Source organism: Engystomops pustulosus, chromosome 11, assembly GCF_040894005.1.
Source record: "Engystomops pustulosus chromosome 11, aEngPut4.maternal, whole genome shotgun sequence".
NCBI classification, from domain to species: Eukaryota; Metazoa; Chordata; class Amphibia; order Anura; family Leptodactylidae; genus Engystomops; species Engystomops pustulosus.
This window is the reverse complement of record NC_092421.1, coordinates 2026961-2045986: the sequence shown is the minus strand read 5'-3', so window position 1 is coordinate 2045986 and position 19026 is coordinate 2026961. Positions and strand designations below refer to the sequence as shown.

Here is a 19026-nt window from a genome sequence, read left to right as displayed (position 1 = left end):
TGTGTCATGTTATTATCATCCACTTATAGCTGCATTCCCATATTCTATAGATCCATGTGTCATGTTATTGTCATCCAGTTATAGCTGCATTCCCATATTCTATAGATCCATGTGTCATGTTATTATCATCCAGTTATAGCTGCATTCCCATATTCTATAGATCCATGTGTCATGTTATTATCATCCAGTTATAGCTGCATTCCCATATTCTATAGATCCATGTGTCATGTTATTATCATCCAGTTATAGCTGCATTCCCATATTCTATAGATCCATGTGTCATGTTATTATCATCCACTTATAGCTACATTCCCATATTCTATAGATCCATGTGTCATGTTATTATCATCCAGTTATAGCTGCATTCCCATATTCTATAGATCCATGTGTCATGTTATTATCATCCAGTTATAGCTGCATTCCCATATTCTATAGATCCGTGTGTCATGTTATTATCATCCAGTTATAGCTGCATTCCCATATTCTATAGATCCATGTGTCATGTTATTATCATCCAGTTATAGCTGCATTCCCATATTCTATAGATCCATGTGTCATGTGATTTTCAGCCAGTTATAGCTGCATTCCCATATTCTATAGATCCATGTGTCATGTTATTATCATCCAGTTATAGCTGCATTCCCATATTCTATAGATCCGTGTGTCATGTTATTATCATCCAGTTATAGCTGCATTCCCATATTCTATAGATCCATGTGTCATGTTATTATCATCCAGTTATAGCTGCATTCCCATATTCTATAGATCCATGTGTCATGTTATTATCATCCAGTTATAGCTGCATTCCCATATTCTATAGATCCGTGTGTCATGTTATCATCATCCACTTATAGCTGCATTCCCATATTCTATAGATCCATGTGTCATGTTATTATCATCCACTTATAGCTGCATTCCCATATTCTATAGATCCATGTGTCATGTTATTATCATCCACTTATAGCTGCATTCCCATATTCTATAGATCCGTGTGTCATGTTATTATCATCCACTTATAGCTGCATTCCCATATTCTATAGATCCATGTGTCATGTTATTATCATCCACTTATAGCTGCATTCCCATATTCTATAGATCCATGTGTCATGTTATTATCATCCAGTTATAGCTGCATTCCCATATTCTATAGATCCATGTGTCATGTTATTATCATCCAGTTATAGCTGCATTCCCATATTCTATAGATCCATGTGTCATGTTATTATCATCCACTTATAGCTGCATTCCCATATTCTATAGATCCATGTGTCATGTTATTATCATCCAGTTATAGCTGCATTCCCATATTCTATAGATCCATGTGTCATGTTATTATCATCCAGTTATAGCTGCATTCCCATATTCTATAGATCCATGTGTCATGTTATCATCATCCAGTTATAGCTGCATTCCCATATTCTATAGATCCATGTGTCATGTTATTATCATTCACTTATAGCTACATTCCCATATTCTATAGATCCGTGTGTCATGTTATCATCCAGTTATAGCTGCATTCCCATATTCTATAGATCCGTGTGCCATGTTATTATCATCCAGTTATAGCTGCATTCCCATATTCTATAGATCCATGTGCCATGTTATTATCATCCACTTATAGCTGCATTCCCATATTCTATAGATCCATGTGTCATGTTATTATCATCCACTTATAGCTGCATTCCCATATTCTATAGATCCGTGTGTCATGTTATTATCATCCACTTATAGCTGCATTCCCATATTCTATAGATCCAGGTGTCATGTTATTATCATCCACTTATAGCTGCATTCCCATATTCTATAGATCCATGTGTCATGTTATTATCATCCACTTATAGCTGCATTCCCATATTCTATAGATCCGTGTGTCATGTTATTATCATCCAGTTATAGCTGCATTCCCATATTCTATAGATCCGTGTGTCATGTTATTATCATCCAGTTATAGCTGCATTCCCATATTCTATAGATCCATGTGTCATGTTATTATCATCCAGTTATAGCTGCATTCCCATATTCTATAGATCCATGTGTCATGTTATTATCATCCACTTATAGCTGCATTCCCATATTCTATAGATCCATGTGTCATGTTATTATCATCCACTTATAGCTGCATTCCCATATTCTATAGATCCATGTGTCATGTTATTATCATCCACTTATAGCTGCATTCCCATATTCTATAGATCCATGTGTCATGTTATTATCATCCACTTATAGCTGCATTCCCATATTCTATAGATCCGTGTGTGTCATGTTATTATCATCCAGTTATAGCTGCATTCCCATATTCTATAGATCCATGTGTCATGTTATTATCATCCACTTATAGCTGCATTCCCATATTCTATAGATCCGTGTGTCATGTTATCATCATCCAGTTATAGCTGCATTCCCATATTCTATAGATCCATGTGTCATGTTATTATCATCCAGTTATAGCTGCATTCCCATATTCTATAGATCCATGTGTCATGTTATTATCATCCACTTATAGCTGCATTCCCATATTCTATAGATCCGTGTGTCATGTTATTATCATCCAGTTATAGCTGCATTCCCATATTCTATAGATCCATGTGTCATGTTATTATCATCCAGTTATAGCTACATTCCCATATTCTATAGATCCATGTGTCATGTTATTATCATCCACTTATAGCTGCATTCCCATATTCTATAGATCCATGTGTCATGTTATTATCATCCACTTATAGCTGCATTCCCATATTCTATAGATCCGTGTGTCATGTTATCATCATCCAGTTATAGCTGCATTCCCATATTCTATAGATCCATGTGTCATGTTATTATCATCCAGTTATAGCTGCATTCCCATATTCTATAGATCCATGTGTCATGTTATTATCATCCACTTATAGCTGCATTCCCATATTCTATAGATCCGTGTGTCATGTTATTATCATCCAGTTATAGCTGCATTCCCATATTCTATAGATCCGTGTGTCATGTTATTATCATCCACTTATAGCTGCATTCCCTTATTCTATAGATCCATGTGTCATGTTATTATCATCCAGTTATAGCTACATTCCCATATTCTATAGATCCATGTGTCATGTTATTATCATCCAGTTATAGCTACATTCCCATATTCTATAGATCCATGTGTCATGTTATTATCATCCACTTATAGCTGCATTCCCATATTCTATAGATCCGTGTGTCATGTTATTATCATCCAGTTATAGCTGCATTCCCATATTCTATAGATCCATGTGTCATGTTATTATCATCCACTTATAGCTGCATTCCCATATTCTATAGATCCGTGTGTCATGTTATTATCATCCACTTATAGCTGCATTCCCATATTCTATAGATCCAGGTGTCATGTTATTATCATCCACTTATAGCTGCATTCCCATATTCTATAGATCCGTGTGTCATGTTAATATCATCCACTTATAGCTGCATTCCCATATTCTATAGATCCATGTGTCATGTTATTGTCATCCACTTATAGCTGCATTCCCATATTCTATAGATCCATGTGTCATGTTATTATCATCCACTTATAGCTGCATTCCCATATTCTATAGATCCGTGTGTCATGTTATTATCATCCACTTATAGCTGCATTCCCATATTCTATAGATCCATGTGTCATGTTATTATCATCCACTTATAGCTGCATTCCCATATTCTATAGATCCGTGTGTCATGTTATTATCATCCAGTTATAGCTGCATTCCCATATTCTATAGATCCATGTGTCATGTTATTATCATCCACTTATAGCTGCATTCCCATATTCTATAGATCCGTGTGTCATGTTATTATCATCCACTTATAGCTGCATTCCCATATTCTATAGATCCATGTGTCATGTTATTATCATCCACTTATAGCTGCATTCCCATATTCTATAGATCCATGTGTCATGTTATTATCATCCACTTATAGCTGCATTCCCATATTCTATAGATCCATGTGTCATGTTATTATCATCCACTTATAGCTGCATTCCCATATTCTATAGATCCGTGTGTCATGTTATTATCATCCAGTGTAAGGGATTAGCTCCGGGGATCGTCGTCTCCTAAGCAGACGACCAGCACACACAGGGAATACACACAATGTGAGTAAGGTTAAGACTGGCCTCAGCCAGCTTTATTTGGCAGTACGCAAACTCAAAACATAAAAATAACACCTAAGCCTCTCCGGCACTAACTAAACATCGAGGTTCCCTACCTCACCAGGTGCTGGCCTACTGCCAGCCACCCCAAAAACACAGCAAGTTCACTGCCACCGCTCCACAGGCCTTTGCCGTCGCCTGTCTCTTCCCCAGGGTGGAGCCCAGTGTGAAGTCTGCCCCATGTATTAGTGCAGCCCCTCCAGCTGAAAACTAATCAACTTAATTAGACAGACCCAACTTTTCCAGGTCTGTCTTCTACTCAGCTTTTCATAAGGCAAAATGCACACCTTATGCCCAAAAGCTTCTCTAGTGGCAGCCACCCTGCCACATATCCTCCCCCTGTGATCAAGGCCGTAGGCCTGATCAATAAGCTTAATTCTCCCTCCGGGGTCAAAGCTCCTATATTGGGGTCTAATCCCTACGGTTCCTAGAAGCACTGTAGAGACCCTACTATCTACTACATCTTCTATACCTGGAAAATGACAGCTTTTTTCCTTAACTGCAGGAGACACAGACAGCTCAAAATTAGTCCCAGCATCTCTTCCTTCACACAACTGATCATCTCCAATCATGTCTCTATTAACAATGATAGATTTTCTTCTCCTCTTTCTCTTGCATTTTACTGGAGACTCCACATACCCCTCAGGGCTTGGCATGGTTAGGCCCCCTCTCTTCATCACCTTGTGGATGCCGTCACACCGTTTACCCTCCACTGAGGCATATGCACTGTGCTTTTTCCCCTTAGCATTGCACACGACACGCACGGGTTTGCCCGTTTTCCAGTCTTCAGCTTCGGCACCTTCTTTGTCATTGAAGGGGGCATTACCGTTCAGAACCAGGGCACGATTCACATTGGTGAGCTTCTGGTCACATGTCTGCAAAGCTGTGCGCTTGCTATCTCTGAGGTCACAACCTCCGCTCTCGGTGTAGGTGAAACTCATCTCAACATCAGCATCATCCTCATCACCTCCAGCTAACACTTCGGACTTTGGACCCAAGTCCTGGCATGGACTTTCCACAATGGCAGCCTTAAGCTCTTCATGGCTTGCACTAGGTTCCTGGCTGACCTCTTCCTCGGTCAGTCTTTCATACGCCTTGCTGGCCAACACCTCAGTCTTCACCGAGTCTTTCCTGTGTAGGAATTTCGAGGGCTCTGTTGACATTATATCAGACACCGTCTCCTCACATCCACTGCAGTCATCACCCGGTATATCTTCAAGGCACTTCTCACCATCCAGACCATCTTCACTTTTGCACTTCAGATGATCAGGCAGATCTACCGTTGGGTGCAGCTGTGCTGGAGTCTCTGTAGGGCCCATCTGGGTATTCCTCCACTTGCCCAGAGAATGCTGGCATGCACTATGACAGAGATGAGACGACAGAGCTTCCACACGTACACAGCAACTCGGCTGGTCCCTTTGTTGTAGACTTGGCGCCACTTCAACCTTCTCCACAGGTTCAGCAGGCTGAGACAGCTCTTCACCTGTCTTCGGGGGGTAACCATTAACCCATTCTTCGGATTTTCCCAAGACTGTATTCAGGCTACTGGTTATAAGCGATCCCACTTGGGTGGCCATCATGGTTGAGACTACAGACTTAGTCACACCCACACCGCCTTGTACTGCACCAGCTTCACAGCCCAATATACCGGACGTCGCACCTGTAACAGTGTCTCGGGCACCAGTCACTGTATTTGTCTTCAATACGGCTTTTCCAGTTGGCTGCTGAAGAAAAGCCAGGTTGGACTCCTGTTTCCCCAAACCTTTGCAAGCAAAGTCATTACTTGTGGCAACCGGTGGCTCCAGAATGCCTATGAGAGGCCTTGATCCAGTCACTGTAACGTCAGTCAAGGGCTTCTCCTCCTTCTCAGCAACATCACGATCACTGCGGATGCATGGGCGACCTTCCCTCACAGAGTTGTAGACTGCACTCACCACACTGCAGGCAGAACTACCAAAGGGCTGGTGCATCACATGTTCCACCACCTTCTGGGGATCTGGGGTCCCCTCATCCGTAGGTGTATGGTTAAGAGTGGCGCTTCCACCCTGTTCACACACAATTTCAGTCAGCACGCCATCATGCGTATTCTGCGGTTCATCAGCAGGTGTACAGGGGTCTGGTTTACGCCTGGTCTCCTTCCTAGGACACTTCTGGTGCCACATCACGACAGAACACACCTGGAGGTCGGCATCACCATTTTGGCACTTTCTTTTGTTCCCCGAACACGTACACATGTGAACCTCCCATTCACTTTTCTTTGCAAACACTGTATCACAGAAAGGACAGTACGAGATATCAATCTTCAACTCATGTTTCTGTAATATATGTCTCTTTAGGTCATCTTTTCTTCTATAAGACACGTGACAATTGTAGCATTTATACCAGTTATTCCGCAAACCAGTATTCACATGACGCTTCAGTTTATTGATGCTTCTTCTGGCCTTGTTCACACACGAACTCAGTACATCAATCTCCTCAGAAGCCTCAGGTGTATCAGATGTCTGGTCTCCCCCTGACATTTCCTGAACACTGATGTGAGACTCCTCCACAGGTGACTGACACAGGCTATCCCCACCTCCTGCAGGTTCTGAGCGAGTAGCTGCTTCTCTAGGGCTCTGTTCACACTCACTGTTTGTGTAACTCTGGGCTGAAGGGAAACCACTAACAATCAGGATCTCATTATCTTCACCTGCCCTTGCTATGGCGGTATCCCTATCTGAACTGCCATTAGCTACATTACACATCTCAGGCTCGCTACCTGTGTCATTACATCTCACAACCTCTAGGGGCACCTCTGAGCTAACTCTCTCAGTATCTAGGGCTGCACCTAGTTCACACTCTGCATAATTCTGAACAGACATTGTAACGCTATCAGATGTTATCGGCATTGCAGTATTGTCACATGTTACAGGTAGTGTCATATAATCACAGTTAACACTATAATCACAGGTTAGAGGCAGATTATGCACAACATTACACTTTTCTGGTTTAACTTCAGAAATTAAGGCATCACAAATATTATCATCATCACATAGTCCATCAGACTTTATCAGTCTCAGAGTCTCCTTCTGTGGGATCAAGACCCCTTGGTCACAGTTCAGACTGCAACCTGTTGAGACTCCACCCACCATCACCTCAGGTCGCTGAGACTTCTCCAGATCGTCCTTTGGGGAGATTGGGACTGTACCCGATGTCAGAGGGGTCTCCCAGGAAAAGCAGCTATTCCCACTACTTGGAATACTTTCCCACAAGTCCCAGAAAAAAGGGAAGTTTTTCCCCAGGATGAACTCCACCTCCAGATCTGCACAAATCTCCAGCTTATGTGTCACAATCGCAATATCACTTTCAAAGTCAATCCAGACAGTCTTACCCTTCCCTGGCTGGTACTTCAGGAACAATAAGATGTCCGGATTAACTCTGGAGACATCCTGAGAACAGTCCAGTTCCACCATCAGCGGGATTCCACCCACTATCATCTCACAGGTCTTGACTGGCAACGTCTCTGGTCTCCTGACCAGAGGACAATGAGGTGCACTGACCTCACATGGCGCTGTCGCCGTTGGTTGCCCCTAGCAACCACATCTTTGCGCTGCTGCATACAAGCTGCAACACGTGGCCACTTGGCCGCAGGACATTCCGCCACACACCGGGTCATCCGTAGACATCTGCAAAGCTGCTCCCGTCGGTTACCCCTGGCAACGGCACATAGCAACCTCTCCTCAGGAACTGCAGACCGATCACAGACATCTCGGACCATCGGCTGGGATCCGCTCGGCTTGGCATTTGGGGTCTCCATAACCCGAATGGCTTCTGGCATTCCAAGGTCCTCCCACATCATCTGCCGCCAGCGTCTCTGGAACTCATCCATCGGACCCATGGTGATTACTCCCACAGCAAACAAGCAGTCTCTGTATATCTCTCACACCAAGACAAATCTTCCCGTGACCACAGCGCCTCCAGCAGCAGGAACAACAGTCTCTCACATGAGGGTTACTGGCCCTTTAAATCTCGCTGTGTGTGCTGATTTCCATGCCACAGCATACCGCCACCATATGTAAGGGATTAGCTCCGGGGATCGTCGTCTCCTAAGCAGACGACCAGCACACACAGGGAATTCACACAATGTGAGTAAGGTTAAAACTGGCCTCAGCCAGCTTTATTTGGCAGTACACAAACTCAAAACATAAAAATAACACCTAAGCCTCTCCGGCACTAACTACACACCGAGGTTCCCTACCTCACCAGGTGCTGGCCTACTGCCAGCCACCCCAAAAACACAGCAAGTTCACTGCCACCGCTCCACAGGCCTTTGCCGTCGCCTGTCTCTTCCCCAGGGTGGAGCCCAGTGTGAAGTCTGCCCCATGTATTAGTGCAGCCCCTCCAGCTGAAAACTAATCAACTTAATTAGACAGACCCAACTTTTCCAGGTCTGTCTTCTACTCAGCTTTTCATAAGGCAAAATGCACACCTTATGCCCAAAAGCTTCTCTAGTGGCAGCCACCCTGCCACACCAGTTATAGCTGCATTCCCATATTCTATAGATCCATGTGTCATGTTATTATCATCCACTTATAGCTGCATTCCCATATTCTATAGATCCGTGTGTCATGTTATTATCATCCACTTATAGCTGCATTCCCATATTCTATAGATCCATGTGTCATGTTATTATCATCCAGTTATAGCTGCATTCCCATATTCTATAGATCCATGTGTCATGTTATTATCATCCAGTTATAGCTGCATTCCCATATTCTATAGATCCGTGTGTCATGTTATTATCATCCACTTATAGCTGCATTCCCATATTCTATAGATCCATGTGTCATGTTATTATCATCCACTTATAGCTGCATTCCCATATTCTATAGATCCGTGTGTCATGTTATTATCATCCAGTTATAGCTGCATTCCCATATTCTATAGATCCGTGTGTCATGTTATTATCATCCACTTATAGCTGCATTCCCATATTCTATAGATCCATGTGTCATGTTATTATCATCCAGTTATAGCTACATTCCCATATTCTATAGATCCATGTGTCATGTTATTATCATCCACTTATAGCTGCATTCCCATATTCTATAGATCCATGTGTCATGTTATTATCATCCACTTATAGCTGCATTCCCATATTCTATAGATCCATATGTCATGTTATTATCATCCACTTATAGCTGCATTCCCATATTCTATAGATCCGTGTGTCATGTTATTATCATCCACTTATAGCTGCATTCCCATATTCTATAGATCCGTGTGTCATGTTATTATCATCCACTTATAGCTACATTCCCATATTCTATAGATCCATGTGTCATGTTATTATCATCCAGTTATAGCTGCATTCCCATATTCTATAGATCCGTGTGTCATGTTATTATCATCCACTTATAGCTGCATTCCCATATTCTATAGATCCATGTGTCATGTTATTATCATCCAGTTATAGCTGCATTCCCATATTCTATAGATCCATGTGTCATGTTATTATCATCCACTTATAGCTGCATTCCCATATTCTATAGATCCGTGTGTCATGTTATTATCATCCAGTTATAGCTGCATTCCCATATTCTATAGATCCATGTGTCATGTTATTATCATCCACTTATAGCTACATTCCCATATTCTATAGATCCATGTGTCATGTTATTATCATCCAGTTATAGCTGCATTCCCATATTCTATAGATCCATGTGTCATGGTATTATCATCCACTTATAGCTTCATTCCCATATTCTATAGATCCATGTGTCATGTTATTATCATCCACTTATAGCTGCATTCCCATATTCTATAGATCCATGTGTCATGTTATTATCATCCAGTTATAGCAACATTCCCATATTCTATAGATCCATGTGTCATGTTATTATCATCCGGTTATAGCTACATTCCCATATTCTATAGATCCATGTGTCATGTTATTATCATCCACTTATAGCTGCATTCCCATATTCTATAGATCCGTGTGTCATGTTATTATCATCCAGTTATAGCTGCATTCCCATATTCTATAGATCCATGTGTCATGTTATTATCATCCACTTATAGCTGCATTCCCATATTCTATAGATCCATGTGTCATGTTATTATCATCCACTTATAGCTGCATTCCCATATTCTATAGATCCATGTGTCATGTTATTATCATCCACTTATAGCTGCATTCCCATATTCTATAGATCCGTGTGTCATGTTATTATCATCCACTTATAGCTGCATTCCCATATTCTATAGATCCATGTGTCATGTTATTATCATCCACTTATAGCTGCATTCCCATATTCTATAGATCCGTGTGTCATGTTATTATCATCCACTTATAGCTGCATTCCCATATTCTATAGATCCATGTGTCATGTTATTATCATCCGGTTATAGCTACATTCCCATATTCTATAGATCCATGTGTCATGTTATTATCATCCACTTATAGCTGCATTCCCATATTCTATAGATCCGTGTGTCATGTTATTATCATCCAGTTATAGCTGCATTCCCATATTCTATAGATCCATGTGTCATGTTATTATCATCCACTTATAGCTGCATTCCCATATTCTATAGATCCATGTGTCATGTTATTATCATCCACTTATAGCTGCATTCCCATATTCTATAGATCCATGTGTCATGTTATTATCATCCACTTATAGCTGCATTCCCATATTCTATAGATCCGTGTGTCATGTTATTATCATCCACTTATAGCTGCATTCCCATATTCTATAGATCCATGTGTCATGTTATTATCATCCACTTATAGCTGCATTCCCATATTCTATAGATCCGTGTGTCATGTTATTATCATCCAGTTATAGCTGCATTCCCATATTCTATAGATCCATGTGTCATGTTATTATCATCCACTTATAGCTGCATTCCCATATTCTATAGATCCGTGTGTCATGTTATTATCATCCACTTATAGCTGCATTCCCATATTCTATAGATCCATGTGTCATGTTATTATCATCCACTTATAGCTGCATTCCCATATTCTATAGATCCGTGTGTCATGTTATTATCATCCAGTTATAGCTGCATTCCCATATTCTATAGATCCGTGTGTCATGTTATTATCATCCAGTTATAGCTGCATTCCCATATTCTATAGATCCATGTGTCATGTTATTATCATCCAGTTATAGCTGCATTCCCATATTCTATAGATCCATGTGTCATGTTATTATCATCCAGTTATAGCTGCATTCCCATATTCTATAGATCCGTGTGTCATGTTATTATCATCCACTTATAGCTGCATTCCCATATTCTATAGATCCATGTGTCATGTTATTATCATCCAGTTATAGCTACATTCCCATATTCTATAGATCCATGTGTCATGTTATTATCATCCAGTTATAGCTGCATTCCCATATTCTATAGATCCATGTGTCATGTTATTATCATCCAGTTATAGCTGCATTCCCATATTCTATAGATCCGTGTGTCATGTTATTATCATCCAGTTATAGCTGCATTCCCATATTCTATAGATCCATGTGTCATGTTATTATCATCCAGTTATAGCTGCATTCCCATATTCTATAGATCCGTGTGTCATGTTATTATCATCCACTTATAGCTACATTCCCATATTCTATAGATCCATGTGTCATGTTATTATCATCCAGTTATAGCTGCATTCCCATATTCTATAGATCCAGGTGTCATGTTATTATCATCCAGTTATAGCTGCATTCCCATATTCTATAGATCCGTGTGTCATGTTATTATCATCCACTTATAGCTGCATTCCCATATTCTATAGATCCATGTGTCATGTTATTATCATCCACTTATAGCTGCATTCCCATATTCTATAGATCCATGTGTCATGTTATTATCATCCACTTATAGCTGCATTCCCATATTCTATAGATCCATGTGTCATGTTATTATCATCCACTTATAGCTGCATTCCCATATTCTATAGATCCGTGTGTCATGTTATTATCATCCACTTATAGCTGCATTCCCATATTCTATAGATCCATGTGTCATGTTATTATCATCCGGTTATAGCTACATTCCCATATTCTATAGATCCATGTGTCATGTTATTATCATCCACTTATAGCTGCATTCCCATATTCTATAGATCCGTGTGTCATGTTATTATCATCCAGTTATAGCTGCATTCCCATATTCTATAGATCCATGTGTCATGTTATTATCATCCACTTATAGCTGCATTCCCATATTCTATAGATCCATGTGTCATGTTATTATCATCCACTTATAGCTGCATTCCCATATTCTATAGATCCATGTGTCATGTTATTATCATCCACTTATAGCTGCATTCCCATATTCTATAGATCCGTGTGTCATGTTATTATCATCCACTTATAGCTGCATTCCCATATTCTATAGATCCATGTGTCATGTTATTATCATCCACTTATAGCTGCATTCCCATATTCTATAGATCCGTGTGTCATGTTATTATCATCCAGTTATAGCTGCATTCCCATATTCTATAGATCCATGTGTCATGTTATTATCATCCACTTATAGCTGCATTCCCATATTCTATAGATCCGTGTGTCATGTTATTATCATCCACTTATAGCTGCATTCCCATATTCTATAGATCCATGTGTCATGTTATTATCATCCACTTATAGCTGCATTCCCATATTCTATAGATCCGTGTGTCATGTTATTATCATCCAGTTATAGCTGCATTCCCATATTCTATAGATCCGTGTGTCATGTTATTATCATCCAGTTATAGCTGCATTCCCATATTCTATAGATCCATGTGTCATGTTATTATCATCCAGTTATAGCTGCATTCCCATATTCTATAGATCCATGTGTCATGTTATTATCATCCAGTTATAGCTGCATTCCCATATTCTATAGATCCGTGTGTCATGTTATTATCATCCACTTATAGCTGCATTCCCATATTCTATAGATCCATGTGTCATGTTATTATCATCCAGTTATAGCTACATTCCCATATTCTATAGATCCATGTGTCATGTTATTATCATCCAGTTATAGCTGCATTCCCATATTCTATAGATCCATGTGTCATGTTATTATCATCCAGTTATAGCTGCATTCCCATATTCTATAGATCCGTGTGTCATGTTATTATCATCCAGTTATAGCTGCATTCCCATATTCTATAGATCCATGTGTCATGTTATTATCATCCAGTTATAGCTGCATTCCCATATTCTATAGATCCGTGTGTCATGTTATTATCATCCACTTATAGCTACATTCCCATATTCTATAGATCCATGTGTCATGTTATTATCATCCAGTTATAGCTGCATTCCCATATTCTATAGATCCATGTGTCATGTTATTATCATCCAGTTATAGCTGCATTCCCATATTCTATAGATCCGTGTGTCATGTTATTATCATCCACTTATAGCTGCATTCCCATATTCTATAGATCCATGTGTCATGTTATTATCATCCACTTATAGCTGCATTCCCATATTCTATAGATCCATGTGTCATGTTATTATCATCCACTTATAGCTGCATTCCCATATTCTATAGATCCATGTGTCATGTTATTATCATCCACTTATAGCTGCATTCCCATATTCTATAGATCCGTGTGTCATGTTATTATCATCCACTTATAGCTGCATTCCCATATTCTATAGATCCATGTGTCATGTTATTATCATCCACTTATAGCTGCATTCCCATATTCTATAGATCCGTGTGTCATGTTATTATCATCCACTTATAGCTGCATTCCCATATTCTATAGATCCATGTGTCATGTTATTATCATCCGGTTATAGCTACATTCCCATATTCTATAGATCCATGTGTCATGTTATTATCATCCACTTATAGCTGCATTCCCATATTCTATAGATCCGTGTGTCATGTTATTATCATCCAGTTATAGCTGCATTCCCATATTCTATAGATCCATGTGTCATGTTATTATCATCCACTTATAGCTGCATTCCCATATTCTATAGATCCATGTGTCATGTTATTATCATCCACTTATAGCTGCATTCCCATATTCTATAGATCCATGTGTCATGTTATTATCATCCACTTATAGCTGCATTCCCATATTCTATAGATCCGTGTGTCATGTTATTATCATCCACTTATAGCTGCATTCCCATATTCTATAGATCCATGTGTCATGTTATTATCATCCACTTATAGCTGCATTCCCATATTCTATAGATCCGTGTGTCATGTTATTATCATCCAGTTATAGCTGCATTCCCATATTCTATAGATCCATGTGTCATGTTATTATCATCCACTTATAGCTGCATTCCCATATTCTATAGATCCGTGTGTCATGTTATTATCATCCACTTATAGCTGCATTCCCATATTCTATAGATCCATGTGTCATGTTATTATCATCCACTTATAGCTGCATTCCCATATTCTATAGATCCGTGTGTCATGTTATTATCATCCAGTTATAGCTGCATTCCCATATTCTATAGATCCGTGTGTCATGTTATTATCATCCAGTTATAGCTGCATTCCCATATTCTATAGATCCATGTGTCATGTTATTATCATCCAGTTATAGCTGCATTCCCATATTCTATAGATCCATGTGTCATGTTATTATCATCCACTTATAGCTGCATTCCCATATTCTATAGATCCGTGTGTCATGTTATTATCATCCACTTATAGCTGCATTCCCATATTCTATAGATCCATGTGTCATGTTATTATCATCCAGTTATAGCTACATTCCCATATTCTATAGATCCATGTGTCATGTTATTATCATCCAGTTATAGCTGCATTCCCATATTCTATAGATCCATGTGTCATGTTATTATCATCCAGTTATAGCTGCATTCCCATATTCTATAGATCCGTGTGTCATGTTATTATCATCCAGTTATAGCTGCATTCCCATATTCTATAGATCCATGTGTCATGTTATTATCATCCAGTTATAGCTGCATTCCCATATTCTATAGATCCGTGTGTCATGTTATTATCATCCACTTATAGCTACATTCCCATATTCTATAGATCCATGTGTCATGTTATTATCATCCAGTTATAGCTGCATTCCCATATTCTATAGATCCATGTGTCATGTTATTATCATCCAGTTATAGCTGCATTCCCATATTCTATAGATCCGTGTGTCATGTTATTATCATCCACTTATAGCTGCATTCCCATATTCTATAGATCCATGTGTCATGTTATTATCATCCACTTATAGCTGCATTCCCATATTCTATAGATCCATGTGTCATGTTATTATCATCCACTTATAGCTGCATTCCCATATTCTATAGATCCGTGTGTCATGTTATTATCATCCACTTATAGCTGCATTCCCATATTCTATAGATCCAGGTGTCATGTTATTATCATCCAGTTATAGCTGCATTCCCATATTCTATAGATCCATGTGTCATGTTATTATCATCCACTTATAGCTGCATTCCCATATTCTATAGATCCATGTGTCATGTTATTATCATCCACTTATAGCTGCATTCCCATATTCTATAGATCCATGTGTCATGTTATTATCATCCAGTTATAGCTGCATTCCCATATTCTATAGATCCGTGTGTCATGTTATTATCATCCACTTATAGCTGCATTCCCATATTCTATAGATCCATGTGTCATGTTATTATCATCCAGTTATAGCTGCATTCCCATATTCTATAGATCCGTGTGTCATGTTATTATCATCCACTTATAGCTACATTCCCATATTCTATAGATCCATGTGTCATGTTATTATCATCCAGTTATAGCTGCATTCCCATATTCTATAGATCCATGTGTCATGTTATTATCATCCAGTTATAGCTGCATTCCCATATTCTATAGATCCGTGTGTCATGTTATTATCATCCAGTTATAGCTGCATTCCCATATTCTATAGATCCATGTGTCATGTTATTATCATCCACTTATAGCTGCATTCCCATATTCTATAGATCCATGTGTCATGTTATTATCATCCAGTTATAGCTGCATTCCCATATTCTATAGATCCGTGTGTCATGTTATTATTATCCAGTTATAGCTGCATTCCCATATTCTATAGATCCATGTGTCATGTTATTATCATCCAGTTATAGCTGCATTCCCATATTCTATAGATCCGTGTGTCATGTTATTATCATCCAGTTATAGCTGCATTCCCATATTCTATAGATCCATGTGTCATGTTATTATCATCCAGTTATAGCTGCATTCCCATATTCTATAGATCCGTGTGTCATGTTATTATCATCCACTTATAGCTGCATTCCCATATTCTATAGATCCATGTGTCATGTTATTATCATCCACTTATAGCTGCATTCCCATATTCTATAGATCCGTGTGTCATGTTATTATCATCCAGTTATAGCTGCATTCCCATATTCTATAGATCCATGTGTCATGTTATTATCATCCACTTATAGCTGTCACTTCGCATCTTCTATTTCACTGGATTTTTTCCTAAAATTAAAAAATAAGAAACCAGTTTTTAAACTAAAATCAGAATCTCCTCTAATAACCAATAAATGAATACAGGCAGCCCACGGGTTATGTACAGGATAGGGTCTGTAGGATTGTTCTTAAGTTAAATTTGTATGTAAGTCAGAACTGTATATTTAATCATTGTAATGCCAGACAGAATTTTTTTTGGTCTTTGTGACAATTGGATTTTAAAAATATTGGATTCTCATAAGAACCAGGAGTAACAATAAATCTTCATTGCAGACGCCTGTGATATCTGTTACAGCTGTTTATTGTAGCCCAAGGATAAAGTACTGTAAATTACCAATATCCAGAGGTGTCTGTAACTAGGGGTCGTCTGTAAGTCGGGTGTTCTTCTGTAGGGGACCGGCTGTAGTGGGTTCTCAATAATATAAAAAAAAAGTTTTATATTTTTGAAAATATCATTGTGTGGGAAAATGAGAATAATGAAGGGGATTTTGGATTTGGCTGCGTTTACCATCTATGACCATATTCTGAGTTTTTGCCCACGTCTAAGACCCCCAGCGATGACCCGTGTTCTAGATGGGAAACTGCTGGTGTGTCATTACCTGCACAGGAGAGATGAAGCTCTATATATATGGTCACAGGTCACCTACAATAAGTGCCTGACGCTTCAGCACGGGAAATTATTTAGGCTGCGTTCACATTACATTGTGAAATCCAATACAACAGCTCAGGAAACAAGACTTGTCTAATGACATTACTGTTAGCCTTGCAGCTTACAAAAGTGTTTTGTAAATACAATGTTAGTGAAACGTTTACATAATGTGTTAACATTTTCTTTATGCAAATGTTAATGCAATGTTAATAGGCAAATATCTCCGCAGCTCGTGAAATGTGTCTCAAAAGTAAATGTAAGCGCCACGTGTGGCCGCAAATAAGAGATTTGGTTATCAGTCTCTGACTTACAGATTTTGGAAAGTATTTACAACATCTCATGTTTTTATAACAACAATTGTGCAATTATAAGGATAATAATTATTGCTGCATCCCAATAGTCCCGATCCATGAATATATAGGAGCAGTTATCAGCGGCTATTGCCGTTCTCTAGGTGGAAGGAGTTCACCTTTAGCCCCATCTCCTTATGTCTATGCTGTCCATACAATACTGCTGTGAATATACAGGCTGTCCCCTACTTAAGAACTCTCGACTTACATACAACCCCTAGTTACAAACGGACCTCTGGATATTGGTAATTTATTGTACTTTAGCCCCAGGATACAATAATCAGCTGTAACAGTTATCACAGGCGTCTGTAATGAAGCTTTAGTGTAACTCCTGGTTCTTATGACAACTCAACATTTTTAAAATCCAATTGTCACAGAGACCAAAAAAATTCTGCCTGGGATTACAATGATAAAATATACAGTTCCGACTTACATACAAACTCAACTTAAGAACAAACCTACAGACCCTATCTTGTATGTAACCCGGGGACTGCCTGTACTGAGACTATGCTGCTTCCATATTACAGCCAGCAGGGAAAGGGAAAGTTCAGTGATGACACATTTCAGGTTACAAATAGATACTTTTAGTCTCATATGATATAATCATCATTGTGATGGAGGATGACCGCGCTTATTGTCCTCGGTTATGTGTCAGGAAGCTATTTCCAAAAATCTCTGGTTCATTATCCGTTCCATGTGGTGAGGAATACAGATGAGCAAGAGTCAGTAAATGAAAGGCTGATGCCATTACATCCGTCTCTTCCTTACCGGACATCAGTTTATTCATCCTAATCACATTTTGCAGGCAGAGAATATTGTGTCTCTGCAGAAACCAACAGAGAACAACAGAACCAACCATGACGTATACATGGAAGGTAACACAGTGTTGGACTGGGTTTCCTTGGTCCCTCCTGGATCCCCTCCCTTCATCATCCCCTAGGACAGTGGTGGCGAACCTACGGCACGGGTGCCAGAGGTGGCACTCAGAGCCCTCTCTATGGGCACCCGTGCCATCACCCCACTGCAGACTTCCCCAGACAGGACTTAAGGCCTCTTGCAGTCCCAGGCAGCCCAGGACCCTAGAAAGAAGCTACAATGATAGCAAAAGCTTTTTTCTCCTTCTTTCTACTGTATTGATGTCCTCAGGTGCCTATACAATTTAAACCTGTGACAGAGCAGGGAGTAATAAGTTACTGTTTAAATTGTCACATTGGCACTTTGCGAAAAATATGTGGGTTTTGGATGTAGTTTGGGCACTCAGCGTCTAAAAGGTTTGCCATCACTGCCCTAGGAGATGCCTCCGCATTAGGTTGTCCCTTTCTGGATCTCTGTGATCCAGCGTTGAGTTGGTTTATGAGCATCAAGTCTCGTATAACAAAGGCTCCTCTGTGTCT

General features: G+C 39.4%; 1 protein-coding gene across 2 annotated transcripts in view; it reads left to right on the top strand.

Moving 5' to 3' along the window:
* The window catches only part of LOC140106318 (membrane-spanning 4-domains subfamily A member 4D-like), a 75870-nt gene that overhangs the window by 36121 nt on the left and 20723 nt on the right, over positions 1-19026 (top strand). The window contains exon 1 of one of the 2 annotated variants that reach the window (XM_072130711.1): positions 8096-8289. The exons of the other annotated variant lie outside the window; for it this stretch is intronic. The gene's annotated coding sequence lies outside the window, so the exon portion shown is untranslated. Of the gene's footprint in view, positions 1-8095; positions 8290-19026 lie in introns of those variants that run through there. 2 annotated transcript variants of the gene reach the window in all.